Raw genomic sequence first — 18,198 nt, 5'->3', positions numbered from 1 at the left:
AGTAAACACCGGGTCCTCCCTGGTGGAACCATAAACCCTGTTTCCATCAGTCCAGCTCGGTACAGGTCGGATCAGTAAAGCCTGATCCTGTTTGTGTGCCCTTCTTAGCTGGATACTGATAGCCACGTACCACGATGAAGACATCCAGCAATTGGTCTTCTTTGTGCTCATCATGTGGCTCTTTGTTACAAAATACAATCAAGGTTGGTTTCAACATGTGTTATTAAATTCAAATATCTTTGAAAAATTTCAAACATTACACAAATTTATGAAATTTATTTTTTTCTATTTGTGCAGTGTTTCAAAATTTTAAAATTGTCTAAAAATTTTGCAATTTTTTTATTTCAACTTTTTATTAATTTTTTGAATTCCTTTAAAAAAATTGTACATTTTTGAAATTTCAAAAATGTTTGAATTTTTTTTAATTCAAAAAATATGGAGACTTTTTTTGCCATTTTTTTTTTATAAAAAAAAAATCTTGGGACTTTTTTTTGCAATTTTTTTAAATTTCAAAAAATATGGAGGCATATTTTGAAAAATTTTTAGAAAATTGCAAAAAATTTAGAAATGTTTGCATTTTTTTTCATTTCAACTTTTTATTATCTTTTTTAATTCCATTTGAAAAGAAAATTTGTACATTGGTTAAATTTCAAAAATGTTTTATTTTTATTTTAATTCTAAAAATATGGAGAATTTTTTTTTTGCAATTTTTTTTATATTTCAAAAAATATGGAGACCTTTAAAAAAAAAATGTTTATAATTTCACAAAAAACATTTAAATTTTGCAAATCCAAGAAAAAATATGAATTAAATCACATGTACAACTTTTTCAACACAAAAAACTTTTTGTGAGACTTTTTTTGCATTTTTTTTTTCAAAATTGCAAAAAATATGGAGACTTTTATGCAAATTTTAAAATTGCAAAAAATATGGAGGCTTTTTTGTGCATTTTCAGAATTTCAAAAATGTTTTAAAATTTTTGCAAATTTGTGAAAAATTATAATCTAAAACATTACATGTACATCCTTATAAACACAAAATACTTCTCATTAAGGTAATTATTCACCAGATTTTTTTTTAACTATGTCTGTATTGTGAAGACAAAAAGTGGACTTTGTGAAAAATGGTTCATCTGACATTTCTTTCCATTTCTGAAAATAACTACTCAAGAACGCTGGCTGTCAATCATCTTTAAATGTGAGGCCAAACGCTGGTTTTAACCTCTAATAACTAAAGAAAAATTAACTTTTCAGAAAAACACTACTCAGATTAGTAATATCTTCATATCCCCACAGCAAACAGGTGTGAGAAACATTTCTAACAGGTGTTTTAATTTTTTTAAGTTTGACCACAGCCCATACGGAATGACTGGGGAGACTGAGTTTTTGACCTAAACTGCAGCCAGCCACCAGGGGGAGCAGTTTTGTGGAGACTTCACTTTCAGCTGAGCAGGATGACGTCCATTTTTACATTTTTTTTCATTCTATGGTCAGAACTTAATGGTCAGAGAGTTTAAATAACACTAACTTTTAAAAAACAAGAGTGTGTTAATGATGTCGTAGGTTGTAAAAGTGTCGAATTTTATACTCTGTGCCATTGGTCTTTCCACCTGAGAGGTTTAGATTATCTCAGGTGTAACAAAACAAAGCCTTTCTCTTAAAGGTAGATCACACCTGCTTAAAGCTGCAGGCCCTGCTGTTTAAACACCCACCACAGCTACAAACGCCTCAGAAGCACCACTTTCCCATCAGATGTCCGGCTCTGACGAGTTCCTGGCTAATTTTCTTGCTGGGGTGGACATTTCTTTTCATGTCTGGGCTGAAACCCGAGTGGCCCTGTGGGTTTCTCCACTCGGGTTGCTGTGGAGAACATGTCGGTTGTAGGTAAGCTTAACAAAGGACAGCTCTGTCTCAGGCCTCATGTCACACGCCGGGTAAAATAACAAGCACTGGGTACGCTGTGAGTGGAAGGGAAACCGCTCCGCCGTGCTTCCTGATTTACAGCAGGACTTTATTCAGACTGAGCGTGCAGAGCGGCTTCGGTGTGTGCGCGTTTCTGTCACTTGGAGTTTCACTGAGATGTTTCATTTAATGTCTTTCCTGATGTTAGTCACGCTAACTCTCATGCACAGATCCCTGATGGAGTGTAAATGTCTTAATCTCATTTTTCTGAGAAGCTGAAGAACATACAGTGCATGCTAACACACCACCAAACATCCAGCCCGCGCTGACCTCACTGTCTGAGCGCTCCACGGCTGCAAAATCCCTCTTTAAAAATACATTTCCATTCCTTTTTATAATAATCTGCGGCGCAGCTGAATGCTTTTCACAGATTCTGGGTCAACCACAGAAAGAATACAAAGCTGGTGAGCAGAAAACAACACCGTGGCTCAGCTTCAGCTTCAGTTTCAGCTTCAGCGCTGCGCCAGAAGCAATGAATCTCTGCCTGAGAAAAACAGAAGGAGTCAACTGGAGGAAATCAGGAGAAAGAAGTGAAGCCACTCACCGTTTGGAGAGGCCAAACCATCTCTGAATCAGTGTGATGGAGTTCAGGATGAACCCAGGTGGACTCTAATATCCTTGCAGTTTCAGTGTTGCCTCTTTGTGTAAGCCATTCCTGATGGTTTGGCTGTGTTTCAAGCTGCCCAGCATCAGGGACTGACTGTTTCTGCTCCAGCTGCTGCTGTCCAAACTCACACAGACTAAAGAAAGCATCAGGCAGTCTCTGTACACCGGCCTTTAAAGACAGCGGACATGCTCTGTATCTGCTGGGAGCTCTGAGTTCACAGGAGGAGACGGCGGTCACAGTCCCACCACAGAGCCGTCATGTGAAGAGGGGAGCAGAGCATGATGGGTGCTGCTGTACGGGAGGCTGGGTGGGAACCAGCTGTGCTGAGACGCGGACCCGACATTCCCATCCCACACACAGAGGGCCGGCTCAAAGTGGGCCCTTGTCCTGGGACTCAGCGCGCCCCACAGGGCAGCAGATAATGTCTGGTGTGAGCTGCTACTGTTTGACATTTGGTGAGTCAGCCTGTACTTTTGTACCATGACGCGGCTGCTCCTCAGATAGTCCACTTATGAGTTCTTCACATGTTCTGTGGTCGGTATTCAGAGTTTGACCTTTCAGAGCCTCACAGTAACAAAAATTGTCATTAAAGTGGAAATATGATGCTTGTTACTCCTTTTCACTCTGCCAGACTAGGATGCCTGTAAAGCATTTCTGCCCTCAGTACAAGTCATTTAGTTCCTTCATTGCCCCACAATAGCGTTCTCAATATCCTCATTTTAGGCCATTCTGAAGATCTGGATGAAACGCTCCGTTTCCAGAATGACCTCCAGTAACCTCGCAACGTCACAGCCCTTTGTGCTCTGATTGGTCAGTTCTATCAGAGGGGCGGAGGGGGTAGAGCCAGGGGGCGGTTTTTGCAGCATGGCAGTATTTACAAAATCGCCATATTGGATGGAGCAGACCGAGCGAGTTTGCTGTTTGCCAAAACTTCAGCGTAAGGCATTGATAGCACTAATAAAATGGCAGAGTGTAGGATACGTCCTTTTGTATTGGACCCCGAGTCAGACCCGGATGGTTCTGCAGCTCAGGAGGAAGAAAATCCACCTGGACACAGATCATCTCAGGACGCTTCAGTGTGGTGAGTCAAACCGGTACTGTAACATGTATAGTTTATACGAGGAAATATAGGCAGACTTCACCAATAAACTATTTCTATAACAGGGCTCCATCCTGCTCCTTCACTTTTCTCTGTCTGTTTTATCCATCATGCTGAAAGTGTCGTCTAAAGATCGCCTCTACCGTCAGTTCCTCACTATGTTATTACCGCAGCATTATTGTGGTCCAGGTTCACAGTGCATGTCAGAACAAGCATGCAAATATCACAGTCTCACAAGTATTACCACGTCCGCTAAAACTACAGTGTTTTAACTGCTAATTCACCATGTAAAGCCGAGCTGCTCAGCAGAGCAGAGTCCCTGCATCCAGCACTCAGTCAGTCGGCTCTTGGTGGGTGTATCCCTCGGTGGCGGTTGTGTGACTAACTGACATCACAGAGGAGGAGCTGCTTCATCAGATTACTCCAATAAAAAGAAAGGATCCTCGTGTCGTCACAAAGGTCGAAATCTCGTGGCCAAATGTCAATGACCTATTTTCAGAGGCATCAAATCTCGTTCTAGGATATCAGAAAAAATACAATATCTCATTTTTTGAAAATTCAGGGGGTGAAAGGTCTTGTTTTCAAATTTATTATATTAAATGTAAGTAATAAATCAGGGATCAGCATGATATGTCCCCTTTAAAGCACAGGGCAGCTTAAGTAGTAGAATGCTAGCTTAAACGAGACATAGCACGAACAGCTGATGGCCTTAGACCGGTTTACTGACTTTTAAGAAAAATAAAACATAAAAAAATCTGACATACGTGTTATAAGAACCACAGTTTTGAACAAAAGGGGGTCTTTAGAGGGAAAATATAAGCTAAAAACAAGCTAAAGATGAACTTAATGTTGGCTAATTTAAGACTAGCCAAACAACAAAAAAAAAAAAAAGTAAGCTAACCATGTTAAATAATCCAATCAAGTAGTGTAAGCCTATGCTAACCAACACATTCTTAGCTAACACAAGCTTTGTAGTGTACTAAAAAAAGCATTCATACAAACAAACGAAAATGTAAGCTAACCAGGTAAATCAAATCACTTATGTAGCCTAAGCTAACGTACATCAACACTGTCTAAGCTAACTTAAGCTTCTTTTAGCTACTGTAGCATGAACCTGTAAAACTGCAACCTCACAATGTCATGTAAGCTAACCAGCTAATGCAAGCCAATTATGTAGCATAAGCTACTGCAAAACACTTTTTAAGCTAATGTTAGCCTTAGTAAGCTACTGGTCATTTTTTTCTTTTTTTGACTTAATTTTCTGTCTCCTGCCAAACTACTTGGGACTGCTCATATAAATTAGCTCATTGCTAACTGGTGTAGTCTGTTATATATCCTTGTAAAAAGGAATTGAAAAACAAAACTACAGTAGCATAAACCTGGGAAACAGTAACCTCACAACAAGCACATTATAAGCTAGCATAAGCCTTTGTGAGCTACTGTAACATAAACCTGTACAACTGTAGCCTCAAAATAAAGTGTAAGCTAACTCATAATGGGTACAAAAAGTAAGCCCACTGAGAGCTAAGGTTGTTGGCTAACATATTTTGATTAACATAATGTAAGCTAATGTAAGCTATCGTAGCCAACCAAAGAAAGAATTCACATTGATAAATGAAATGTAAGCTAACCAACATCAACAGACACATCCTAAACTAATGTGCTAAGAGTTAGTGAACTACTTTAACATTAAGCTATGAAATTTCAACCTAACATTATAATTTTAGCTAATCAGGTAATACAAGCTAATTATGTAGCGTAATCTGAGTCTCAGTCTCGGCCAACATAAATTAGCTCATGGCTAACTGCTATAGCCTGTTACATATCCTTATCAAAACAAATTAGAAGAACTAATCTGGTGCAGTAAAAATCTGGGAGAACTAGCAAACAATGTAAGCTAACCTGGTAATGCAAACAAATTGTGTTGCATAAGCTAACTGCATCATTAGCAAATCATGAAACATGAGCTATAAGCTACTGTTTTGTTTTGTTTTGATGTATTTAAGCTAATAGCTAGCTTAATTGTGTAGCATGTCCCTGTCAGAATTTAAAGGTGCAGCATAAACCTGGGAAACAATACCCTCACAAAGAAACTTAAGCTAACGTAAACAAACACATCTACGCTAACATAAGCTACTTTAGCATTAACCTGTAAAACTGTAGCCCAACAAAAACAATAAAGACGTTTTTTTTTTCACTTTCAGTCACAAATGTTGACTGATAAGCAAAGAAAGATGTTTGATACACATCTTTTTGCATTAAATACATTAAATTCAGATAAACTCGTTAGTCTGTCTCACCTACACAAAGCCAAACATCAGAGGGACGTACTCAAGCTCTGCAGACCAGAAAGCCCTCATGTCCGTTATCTCAGAGAGTCTGAATGTGGCACATTCCTCAGATAACACAAGCACAGCCACCTTATTTTAGACCATGTTAGCCAGACTATCACTTAGCTTAAATATGTGTTTGGTGTGAGTTAAATCTGTGTTATCCTGAGATCACGAGGACACAGGGACGGCTGGATCAGTCTGACCACTTAAAGGATGTTTAGGAAGCTGTGTACCCCTCCTTACGTCCAAAGCCGGCTGGGACCAGCTCCAAACCCTTCGCGACCCCGAAAGGGAAGCAGTGAAGCTAATGGATGGATGGTGACAGGAGACCCAAACATTAGACCTCTTTCTCAGCACTCTCCGACCCACACATCAACACTAATCCAGCATCACCTGAGAGTCCAGACACTTCTCCACAGCCCTCTGGTGGATCGGTCTCTGGCCCACTCAGATTTCCCAGCATGCCCTGAAATATGAACGACCCAATAAAGGAACTTCCTGGCCACAAGCCAGACCCTGAGGCCACCATTCAGAGCCTGGGAGGATACAACTTCCCAAGAAGAATGTCAGGACAAAGGCTGAGAGGCTGATTATGTTTACAGCACGGTGACTAACTTTGGAAACCACATCTCAACCCGGTATGTTCTGCACCCTGTATTCTTAGTTTTCCAGGCAACACTAAATCGGGACAGGACACCTTCACAGCTAATGGCGTGTTGTGGTGTATTTATAAGCAGCGGTGCCTTAATTCACCATTAAGGATGCAGGAGCCCTTCTTCCCAGCAGCAGCCATGTAGCGGTGCGGCTAATGATAGAGAAACAGTGTCTCCTCCGTCGTGACAGGCCGACGGTGACGGGACTTCAGGAGCGTCACGGCTTGGATTGTGACACACAGTGATGTGAAGAATAAGTGTGTAGGAGGACAGAGAGGAAGCATCCTGTTTCCATCATCGTCACTTTTTGAAAAACAGCCACTGTACGGCTTTGGGAAGAAAGAGCAACAGAGATTGGAGAAGGTGAGATAACGATGGGTTGTGTGTGAGACTCTCGTTCAGCTAAAAATGTCTGAAGCATGAAGGTTCAGAGCTGGTCCGGCTCCTGGAGCTGTGGGGGTTTGATATGAACACCAGCAAAACACCACATGATAACTTCACACGGTCAAATCTAACAAGAGGTTGAGTCCTGAGAGACCAGAGGACTAGGACGGACCAGGACGATCCAATCAGCCCCTGTTGTGTGAATACACTCCCAGGTCAACCCCAACAGAAAAAAAGAAACAAAAAGGCCTGAGGGATCTTTCTACCCGCCTGGTAGAAAATAAGACAATCTCTGGTCACATATCGCTGCGTTTCATGAGTTAATCTGCCTCAAGTGATATCGTCATTATCCTGGTTGTGTCCCCTCAGGGGTCTGTAACAATTAAATGTGAAAACTAGATCAAACATTTTCTGTTTGCATGGTTCATGTCAAATTAAACCTCTATTTCTGATTATGTTTTTAAATATAAATATTCAAGTTTAAAAGTGTATGAAATCAGCAATTTTAAACCGTTTGAGATGTATTGCAGCCGTTTGGGGTAATCATCTCATCTCGGCTCATCCCATTTCTCATCTCATCTCTTCTCATCTCTCATTGTATCATATCTCATCTCTCATCTTGTCTCTCTGCTCATCTTTTCTCACCTTGGCTTTTTTCATTTCATCTCTCATGTCATCTCACTCCTCATCTCCCATCTCTTGTCTCGCCTTGTCTCACCTCATTTCTCATCTCAGCTCTCCCCGTATCCCTTCTGATCTAACCTAATCACATCTCTAATCTAATCTCATCTTTTCTCATTTCTTCTCATCTCACATTTCAACTTGACCAATCTGATTTCTCATCACCCCTCTCATCCCTAACATCACCTCTCTTCTCATCTCCCATCTCTTGTCTCACCCCATCTGATCCTACCTCATCTCATCTCTTATCATATCTCCTTTCTGAACTCAACCCATCCCATTTCTCATCACATCTCATCTCTTCTTATCTCTAATTTTTGCTCATCTGTTCTCACCTGGGCTTTTTTCATTTAATCTCTCGTGCCATCTCTCTTTTCATCTCCCATCTCTTGTCTCCTCTCAGCTCATCTCATTTCTCATCTCATCTCTCTTCATCTTCCATCTGCTCTTACCTTATATCATCTATAACCTAACCTCATCTCCTCTTTTCTCATATTACCTCTTCTTATTTCCTATCTTGTCTCATTTCTTATTTCTAATCTCATCTCACCTTGTCTCTTTTCATCTCATCTCCCATGTCATCTCTATTCTAATCTCCTCTCACCCACCTCTTATCTCATCTTCCATATCATCACACCTCATCTTGTTTCTCATCACATCTCATCTCATCTCTTCTATCTTTGGCTTTTTCATTTTATCTCTCACCCCATCTCTCTTCTCACCACCCATTTCATCTCATCTCCCTTTTCATCTCTCATCTCTTGTTGCATCTCTTATCTCTTCTCTCATTTCTCTCCTATTTCTCTTGGATGAGGGTTAGGGTTAAGGTTAATCTCATCTCTTCTAATCTCATCTCACCTCATCTCTCTCCTCATCAGAAAATTTAAGAAGGGAGGCTGGCAGGAAGAGTTTTCTCTTTAGCTTTGCAAATTTAGCATCCTGAACATTTCTTAAAATGTCTTTTTTTTTTGCACATGTGAATAAAGTTCCAGATGATTTTAACAAAGTAGAAAGTTAGGCTCTGACCTTAACTTCTTCCTTTTCGCTCTAACAGTGAAAGTTTTGCTCAAACTGTCCAGAAATCCCTTAAACAAAAGGAAATATTAAAGTTTAATGTCTGTGTCTGTCTCACCAAGAAAGTCTCAGCCTGATTGATCCCATTTGCTCAGATTTGCCTTCATACAAACTTAAAGCAGACGTCCCACTGGCAGCGACTCCTTGTTTTAAAATCTAGAGAAATAAAACTGTTTTCTGCACACGCTCCCATCACAGCCGAGTGTCTGGACTCTCATAATCCATTCATAAAAGTCCCTGTGTCGGCTCAGAGTGACCGTGAACTAAACTCAGCTCAGCCACACACAGTGTGACATGAGGAATGAAGGAGTGAGAAGCAGAGTGAATAACAAAGTCTGAAAACTTGAGCCAGACAAAGTGCGGCTCGTCAGACAGTTAGAAAGTCTTTAAAAGCTGCTGGAGCTGTAAAAGACTCTGTGGAGTTTTATGAAGTTGATTGGCAGAGCTGTCTGAAGAATGGTCTTTTAATCAGTTTAATGGGTTTAAAGCAGAGGGACAAACAGCTCTGAGCAGCTCCACGCCTGAGCTGAGGGTGTGCATGAAAATGACCGTCTCTTTGATGGATCAGTGTCTGACTTTAAAATCTGTCTGTGATGAGGACAGAGAGAAACCATTACAGGTCGGCTCATGTCACCAGGTGACACGGGAACACGGCCTTTCTCAGTGAAATACTCCCCAAACGATGAATCTGACAGCAGCTCTGCTCCTCTTTGACTCTGTCCCTGCAGATGATCAGTGTGACCATCCTCAGTCAGAGTTTAGAGGAAAAAACGTTGTACCTGAAAAGAGATTTTCCCTCATTTTCAATTCTCTTCAACGGTCCCTCAGAAATACATCTTAAAGTGTTTTTTACGTTAGATTTGCACATTTATCTATGTCTTCTTCAAAGTTTCTTCAATGAAAAACAAGACAAAAGCCAAAAAAATGGACGTCATCTCAAAAAACTGCTCCCCCTGGTGGCTGGCTGCAGTATAGGTCAAAAAATCTGTCTCCCCAGTCATTCCAGATGGGCTGTGGTCAAACTTAAAAAATAAAACTTCACCTGGTAGAAATGTTTCTCACGTCTTATTGTTGTGATAATTTGATTTCCTTTTTTAATCATTTCTTAGAGGTTAAAAATGAGGCTTTAGGTCACATTTAACGATGATTGACAGCTGACGTTCTTGTGTATTTTTTCAGAGATTGTAAAATATGTCGGGAGGTAGCGTCAAAAATAGTCTAGACTCTCTAAAGAGTCCTTCATAGCCTTTACTGTGCAGACTCCAACTTTGAACTCCGCGGCTTTCATCACCACCGCTCACGGTTTATGCTGCAATCTGAAACTTAAAGGTCCCATATTCTGCAAAAATCACTTTATTAAGTCTTTTAGTGAAATTTGTGGGTCTTTGTCTTTCCTCCCAGCCCACAAAATGTGATATTTAATGACCAAACCTGTTCTTAGTAGAGCTTGTTAATGTAAAATCCTGACCTAAAACCAGCTGTTTGGAATTTGGGGATTTGTTGCAGAGCCATCACTGCTCTGTTTTTGTCTGTAAACAGCCACATAGCTCCATGCTCAAGCTTCCCATCTCAGAAGAAGACAGACTAAGTGTCTAGAGTTCATTTATCAGGAAATGTTCCAGCTACACTCAGTAAAACTGTGCATGTGTGTGCTAGTCACTTCACGGCCGACTGCTTTTCCAACTTTGGACAGTCCAACAGAGGGCTAGCCAATAGACTGGTCCTGAATCCAGGCGCATTACCAACCATCCTCCAACAAACCTGGGACCCTGGAAATGTGAGTATTTTAAATGCTGTGTGCTGTGGAGCAGATGGAAGAGCTTTTCCTCAGTGTCCCCCCTGTCTCTGTGTTAGCTTCAGGATGCTAACTTTAGCTGCAGTTAGCCTGTTGTTTTAGCCTGTAATGTTACGGTAAACCAGCTTCTCTGTTTTCTAAACATTGTGCACTCGGAGCTCGTGGCGCCGCTCTCAGTGACGTGGAAGAGCGGGGCGGTATCAGTGGTGGCTCATTTACATATGAAGGCCACGCCCACTAAATCAGAGCGTTCTGAACAGAGGGGCTATGAGAGCCTGGAAACAATGCTGCTGTGCTTGATTTATTGGCTTTTTGGACCAAAACATGTTACTACCATTTCATGAAGACATCAATGATCCAGATTAAACTGCAGGAAAGGAGCAGGATATGGGAGCTTTAAGTTACTCCAGTTGCTTATCAAAGCTTATGTTTCAGCCATTGTTTAGCGCTGTGATGCTAACAGCAGCTAACAGTTCAACTCCCTGAATTCTTGACCAGGATCTGACATGAGCCAATCAGAATGAAGCCTCTTACACAGCTGGAGGATCAATGGGAGCTGGGACTGGACCCCTGACCTCCAGATCCAGACACATAAGGGGATCCATCTGAAATGTGTTCAGGCTGGATCCACGGTGACTTAGAGATGGTCACGCTGGATACCGAGAGGAGCACCTCATCCGCTCAGGAACACAAAGCAGATTTTTAACCATTTCACTCGTGTTCCCTTGATGATAATCCCTTTGATTCAGGGATTTTTATTCTCAAATGAGCGCTTCCATAATCCCTGGATCCACCCAGAGTCACTCAAAGCTCAAAATCTTCACAAACAAACTCAAAAACGTTTCCATCAGTCGAGTTTCAGAGCTGAACTTTAGCTGAAAATGTCCCAGAAATCCTCCAGCAGATCCAGACTGCAGATCCAGTACAGCAAGAGTTGTTGTGTTTTTATTGTTCCTGCCTGGCGACAGGCTCCGTTTTATGAAATGTGGGTGAGTTTTATTGAAGGTCTTTGTGTTTTAATCTACAGAGCTACGACAAATCGCTATTCTTAGCCCAGCATACGGGGGAAACACTCTGTGAAAAGTTTACAGCAAATAAAGGCTGTTTTGGTTTGTGTAGCAGGCCGTAATGGTCTTCCTGACTGTGTGTGCACGCAGAGTTAGAGTCCGTCCTCAGCAGAGAAAGAAAAACAGACGTCTGGACCAAATATGAGCTTCCCTTGTAAGGCAGAAAACAGCCCAATCTATTCGTGTCTGGAAGCATTTTCTCCTCTGGCATCACGGTCTCAACGTGTCCTCACGGGGTTTCCAGGCAACCTGCGTGCACTGAGATGAGATCAGACGGGGTCAAGTTGCACACACACACTCACACACACACACACACACACACACAGGGCTCACAGCTGACCCTGTGCTCAGCCTCTCTGTCCACTGTCACAGTAAAAACAGAGGACACATCTCCACAACTCATCGCAGTCACACTTCAAGGCAGCAGTAATCTCACCCAGGCCTCATTCCTCACACGCCTGAACCCCCAGACCCTGAGACCCCCCCCCCACACACACACACACAGAAAGATGAACTCCAGCCGCACAAACCGGCACAGCGCTGCACCAGGAGTCTGCTAAAGTGAGCACGGAGGGCCCAGAGCTTTATGGTCCGCCATAAAATCCTCATTTAAGCCGAGCAGGAAAACATGATGGCAGCAACATACCTCCTGAGACCTCAAATAGCCCCGCCGTCACGCCAAGAGAAATATCCAAATGCATTTTGAGTTTCCCCGCTCCATCCACGGTTTGCTGAATAAACACGACGGAGAAACAACATCCAGCTCAGCCGCCACGGGCCAGGAGGAGCAGGAACTGGATCCTGGCTCGGGTTGTTCAGTGAAGGGGACCGCGCTGGTACCTGACACCAGGAGCTGCTTAATAATGGATGAGAAGGCCAGCAGAGAGGCACACACACTCACACACACTCACACACACTCACACACACTCACACACACTCACACACACTCACACACACTCACACACACTCACCACATGGCTAATAGGGAGTCACAGGTTCACAGTACCCTCAGGTAAAAGTAGAGTCTATGACTATAATCAGCAGGACAACAAAGTGCTGTGTCATCAGCCAGCAGCATGACACACACACACACACACACACACACACACACACACACACACACACACACACAGGGCAGAGCGCCCCACGTGTGTTTAGACTTTCACATAAAGTCATCTTGTCCCCTCTCAGAAAACATTCTGTTGAAAGAACATGCATCACCTCTGCTAATGAAGCTTTAAAACTTTGTTAAAAGTTTGCAATTGGAAAAAAAAGATTTTTTTTTATTTCAAGTTTTCAAATATTTTTGTGATTTTTTTTAAATAGTAGCAAAATTCAAAATTGTTTGAATTTCCACAACTTTTTGATTTATTTTTCTTTTTTTTTTTTTTTACATTTTTGCAATTTTTTTAAATTTTAGCAAAATAAAAAAATGTTCCACACCTTTTTAAAATAATTTAAATTCCAATTTATTAAAAAGAATCTAAATAAATTTTTACAATTTTAACAACTTTTGAAAATTTAGCAGTCTTTTTATTTACATTTTTCTTTCATTTTTCACACCTTAAAAAGATTAAAGCATTTCTAAATTTCAGCTTTTTTTTTAAATTGTGCTATTTTTAATTTTTTTTTTGGCATTTTTTTTAATTTTAGCAAAATTTAAAAATGTTAGAATTTTCACTACTTTTTCAAATAATTGAAATTCCAGTTTATTAAAAAATAAATAATGTTTTTACACCTTTAACAACTTGAAAATTTGGCAGTTTTTCAATTTAAATTTTTCTTTCATTTTTCACTACTCTTAAAATTTTAGCATTTTCAAATTTAAATTTTATTTAAATTGTGCTATTTTTTAATTTCAATTTTTCATCTTTGCAAATTTTTGCACATTATTGAATTTTATTTTTATGAAAAATGTTGCAAATTTTTTAAATTAAGTTTTTTTGAAGGATTCCACTTTTTGAAAATTTTGAAAATTTAATACAAAAAATAATAAATAAAAACTGCAAGTGTATTACAAATATAAAACTTAGACTTTACATGACAAAAATTATAAAATCCAAAAATAATTCTGTTTAGAAATTATTCTCTTGTTTTTTTTATTTTCTATAGAAAGTTTTACACTTTTTTGTCTTTATCATGAAGATAAAACAGACTTTTTTACTCCTGAATGACTTTAATCTAGGTGAGCTGAGGTTTAAAGGCTCCTATGAAAGTGTGTTGCAGACTCCTGGTTCAGACTTTTCTCAGAGTGATTCTGTACTGCCTCAGAAAACTTCCTTTTTTAGTTTTGGTGTAATCGTTTAAAAAGAGAAACATGACAGATGAAAAATCTGCAACATCAGTGGCTTACAAGCCTGTGTGGTGTTGAAAATAACAGGACTGCAGGGTGTTGTCATGTGTCACTTCACCCACATCCACACCCCACAGAAAACGAGCGGCTGAGGAGCTGGCCTCGTGGCAGAGGATCGGGGAAACCCAATCAGAGCAGAGCGCCGTCCAGCCCCGAGAAACTGGACCCCCTTTTTCCCCCCAAAGACACATCAGCTGAGTCACCGTGGAGGAGAAATCCACAGCTCTGAGGTCAGACAGGAGACAGGAGTGCATCCAGTTGGAAAGCTGTGGTTTCACCGACTGGGTCTTTGTGAAAACCCACACCGCGTCCACGCAGAAACCCAGAGTGAAGTGTAAACACGGAGCGAGGCGCGCTGTGGAAGAACTGTTCCCAAACATCATCAGAGAAATGTTTGTGCAATGAAATTACCAAAAGATTTCACAACAGAGGAGTCAGCAGCAGGGGAAGAAAACCCACCAGCACTCTGCTGAAGTCCTGAAAGGAGCGTCAGTGCTTCAGACGGTACACTGTAAAAAACTTCCTCGTAAAATACACTTTACCATTTTACAGTGGAGAAATTTTTGTTGTGATGGTGGATATGAGACACTGCTGAACACAGAGGTGTTACGCTGAGAGGGCACACGCTGTCTGTGCCCCACAACATGTGCCGTCTGTCTGTCTGTGCCATGTGGAGCATGAGGAGATCTGGTTTTATTCCTTGAACAAAACGTTTTGATCAGTTCACAGACAAATTCAGGGATTTCCACAGTACATGAATAAGACAAGGTGTGAAAGTCTGCACATGCTCAGTATGAACATGCAGCGTTGGTTTTTTTATGTCCATGTTTAAGATACAGTGAAACACAACACCCCCTCTTTAATACTTGATTCTGATTGGTCAAAACTCCATAAACTCCATTAAAAAAAAAACAGATTTAAAAGCACCTTTTGGGCCAAAGAAGCGCCATACAATTTTTTTTTTTTTCAATTTTAATGCCAGAGATAAGTATCTCTGTGAAATAATTAATGCATTAAAGAGACAAAATTTATCGCACACTGTAAAAAATGACCTAACATTTACGAGGAAATCTCAGCAATAAAATCCTGTTATGATTCAATACAGTGCTGTGAAAAATTTCTCTGTAAAAAAAGGGAAACCCTGCTGTACTTTGAGATATTACAGTGTGGGGGGAAAAGGTTGTCCGTGCTCCACATGACACAGACCATGATTGTTATGGTACGGCCACTCCGAAAGCGAATTTGCGTTGAGATTACATCGAAGTCAATGCAAAGACGCGCGTTTGGGCGTCAGACGCCTCTACGCTCAAGTTGAAAACATTGAACGTTCGAAGTTAATTTGCGTGAGGCTGTGCCGAAGCAGCCAATCAGTGATGACATTCCCCCATGACGTCATTGATTTGATGACGTTGAGGAGGGCGGCGTCACCAGCTCCAACTCCACCTGAAGATGGAGGAGAAAACAATCTGTGCAGTGTGTCATCATCCAGAGTTATAGGATACGACTATAACTATATATATGGTTGTGATCTCCAAAGCTTTCACACACTCTCCTGTCATGATGAAACCACAGCTCATTGTTTTTCAGCTGCTCTTTGGGTCTCTCCGTCTTTAAGTGAACTGGCTCTCTACATCAGACCCTCAGCTTGTCAAAATAGTCCAGCGTCCAGACTCAGGCGTTCACATTCGTGAATTCACCTTTGGCGTGGCCGCGGCGTTAGCGTGTGTTGGCTAATTTTAAAATGCAGGAAAACAAAAGCTGAGTTCATTATGGCTCTCTTTTTTTAAGATTTAACTTAAAATACCAAGACTGGGAAACTACAGCAGGGTCTCACATCCACCGTGTTCCCTCCTCACTCACGGTTTCAAAACACCATCACAACAAAAACTACTTTGCTGTAAAATAACTGTGAAATACTGACAGCAGGGTTGGCAGACTTTTTTTTTTCTTACTAATTAATTCAAATTCATGTACTGTAGTCCAATATACAGTATTATACACTAAAAGTAATTTGCAGTACATGCACTGTAAAATAACAGGAAATTACTGTATATTTTTGCTACCACACTGTAAAAAAAATGTTAAAAAATAAAATAAAAATATGGCTAAAAACGCTCTATTTTTATAATATTTTTTTTATTTTAAAAAATATTACACAAAACTGTAAAACTACAAAAAATATCTGTAAATTAACGTCCTGGATTTTTATTTATTTATTAATTTATTTTTTAATTTCAGAATATTATGTCAATTATGACATAATATGTTTATTTCTCTTTTTCTAATTTAAAAAAATCCTATTTTATCTTTTCTGCTTTCTCTGAAATCCCAGTCAAACAGATCCAAAATGACAATAATTGTCTGTAATTAAATTTGTAGCTTGTGTTTTTTAAAGCAGAACTCTTTGCATTGTCACTTTGTTGAAGGTGAAAAATCTGTTAAATAATTTTATTTTTGCAGAACTAAAATATTCTGTAAATGTGAATTAGCATATTTTACTTTATTTACCTTTTGTAACTGTTTTTTTCCTTATGCTCCAGTGATTTTTTTTTACAGTGCAGATGTTTCAGTCTGCAGCTTATTTTAAAAGGAACAGAGATGTTTGACTTTTCTTTGAGTTCATTGTTTCATTTTTTCCCCCATTCTTTGTTTTTCTGTTGAACACTCAATGATTTTAACACGTTTCGTGCGTTAGGATTGACCAACGCACCAAATCTTAATCCGATCCAAACCCGTCTTTTTTCAAACCGAGCCCAAACTTTTGAAGTGAGTGATAAATTCTGGAAAGATCCGTGTAATCATGCTCCAGGTCGGACCCCCGGCACGTGGCCAAAGCAATCCTTTGAAGCAGATTCCCGAAAGAGGCAGGAGCTCTCCACCCTCAGCATCACGGCCTGATCCCGTCCCGTCAATCGTGGCGAGGATGACCTCACTGGCATTAACGTCAGGCAGCTCCTTCAGTTAGACGGAGTGCTCTGGAAATGGCATTGGCCCAGTTACGGCCCACCTTTACATGTCAGGGAGAGACTACAAAACATGGCCGTTAGACCCGATCCATACCGGGATTTATGACCCGCTGTCCGTCTATCTGTCTCCGCCCACGGGCGCCCACAACTCATGATGTCACATCCAGCAGCCGGGCTGTAAATAAAGCCAGGAGGATGCTGGGTCGGGACAACGCTTGGGCTCAGGAAAGTGACCTGAAGTTTGGGGCCACACACGAAATAACAGAGAAAAAGAGCAGAGAGGAGGGAGGAGGACGTAACAGCAGCAATTCTGCAGAAGTCGACTCTACAGCTGTTTGACATTAGGGAGTAAAGGAGGGTGTGGGTGTGTGTGTGTGTGCGTGTGTGTGTGTGTGGAGAAGGGAAGAGTAAGAAGGTGGAGGAGACGTTCAGTGCCCAGATCTGAGCCCAGGAACACAGAGCACCACTTCAGGGCAGGGTGGAGCTTTCAAGGCGTTTTCCTCCCCGGCTGTTATTCCACCGCTCCACTGACGGCACATGCCGGGCAAATGGGACACACATGGGGTCAATGTGAGAAGTAAATATCGGCCGCAAAAATCGCAAGGCATGCAAGAAAAAGCTCCATATGTGCCCAGCCAGCTCACACGTGGCACTTCAAACGCCACTCCAGCGCTATTTTCTCCACGACGGGCACCGAAAGTAAACACGTGGGAGTTTTCAGGGTAATTAGGTCTGGATGAGAGTCGGTGACATGTCTCATTTCAGAAACACAGAATATTCAGTGAAAGAAACACAAAGAAGTGGGACTCTGAAAAGTGATGTGAAAGCCCAAATAATCCTGGCCTTAAACCACGGAGAAAAACGTAGAAGGGGAGCAAAGAAAAAACCTAAACCAGGTCTGACAACAGCTGACTCCAGCTTCAGGTTTATAGTTCAAGGAATACAAGTACAAGGAGTTTAACTCAAGTTTATAACATCAAAAATCGTGATTACTCTAAAAGAATTACTGTGAATTTATGAGGAAATCCCCTGTTACGCTGTAAAAAAAATTCTCTGTAAAGAAACAGTAAAATCTGCTGTCAGTATTTTACCGTTATTTTGTAGTAAAGTGATTTTTGCTGTGATGGTGTTTAGTAACCGTGAGTGAGGAGGGAACACAGTGGACATGAGACTCTGCTGTACACAGAGATGTTACACTGAGGAGGCACAGACTGTCCGTGCTCTA

At 40.8% G+C, this 18,198-nt stretch overlaps 1 protein-coding gene across 3 annotated transcripts in view; it reads right to left on the bottom strand.

The window, feature by feature from the left end:
• Positions 1-18,198, bottom strand: part of insc (INSC spindle orientation adaptor protein) — a 78,457-nt gene that overhangs the window by 49,661 nt on the left and 10,598 nt on the right. Inside the window, exon 1 of one of the 3 annotated variants that reach the window (XM_074677229.1) lies at positions 12,301-12,351. The exons of 1 other annotated variant lie outside the window; for it this stretch is intronic. The gene's annotated coding sequence lies outside the window, so the exon portion shown is untranslated. Of the gene's footprint in view, positions 1-2,505; positions 2,725-12,300; positions 12,352-18,198 lie in introns of those variants that run through there. One more of the 3 variants, XM_074677228.1, reaches the window with a different exon arrangement.

This window comes from Halichoeres trimaculatus, unplaced genomic scaffold, assembly GCF_033239565.1.
Source record: "Halichoeres trimaculatus isolate MK-OKI-2021-1 unplaced genomic scaffold, fHalTri1.1 fHalTri1_scaffold_10, whole genome shotgun sequence".
NCBI classification, from domain to species: Eukaryota; Metazoa; Chordata; class Actinopteri; order Labriformes; family Labridae; genus Halichoeres; species Halichoeres trimaculatus.
This window is presented reverse-complemented; position numbering and strand designations above follow the sequence as displayed.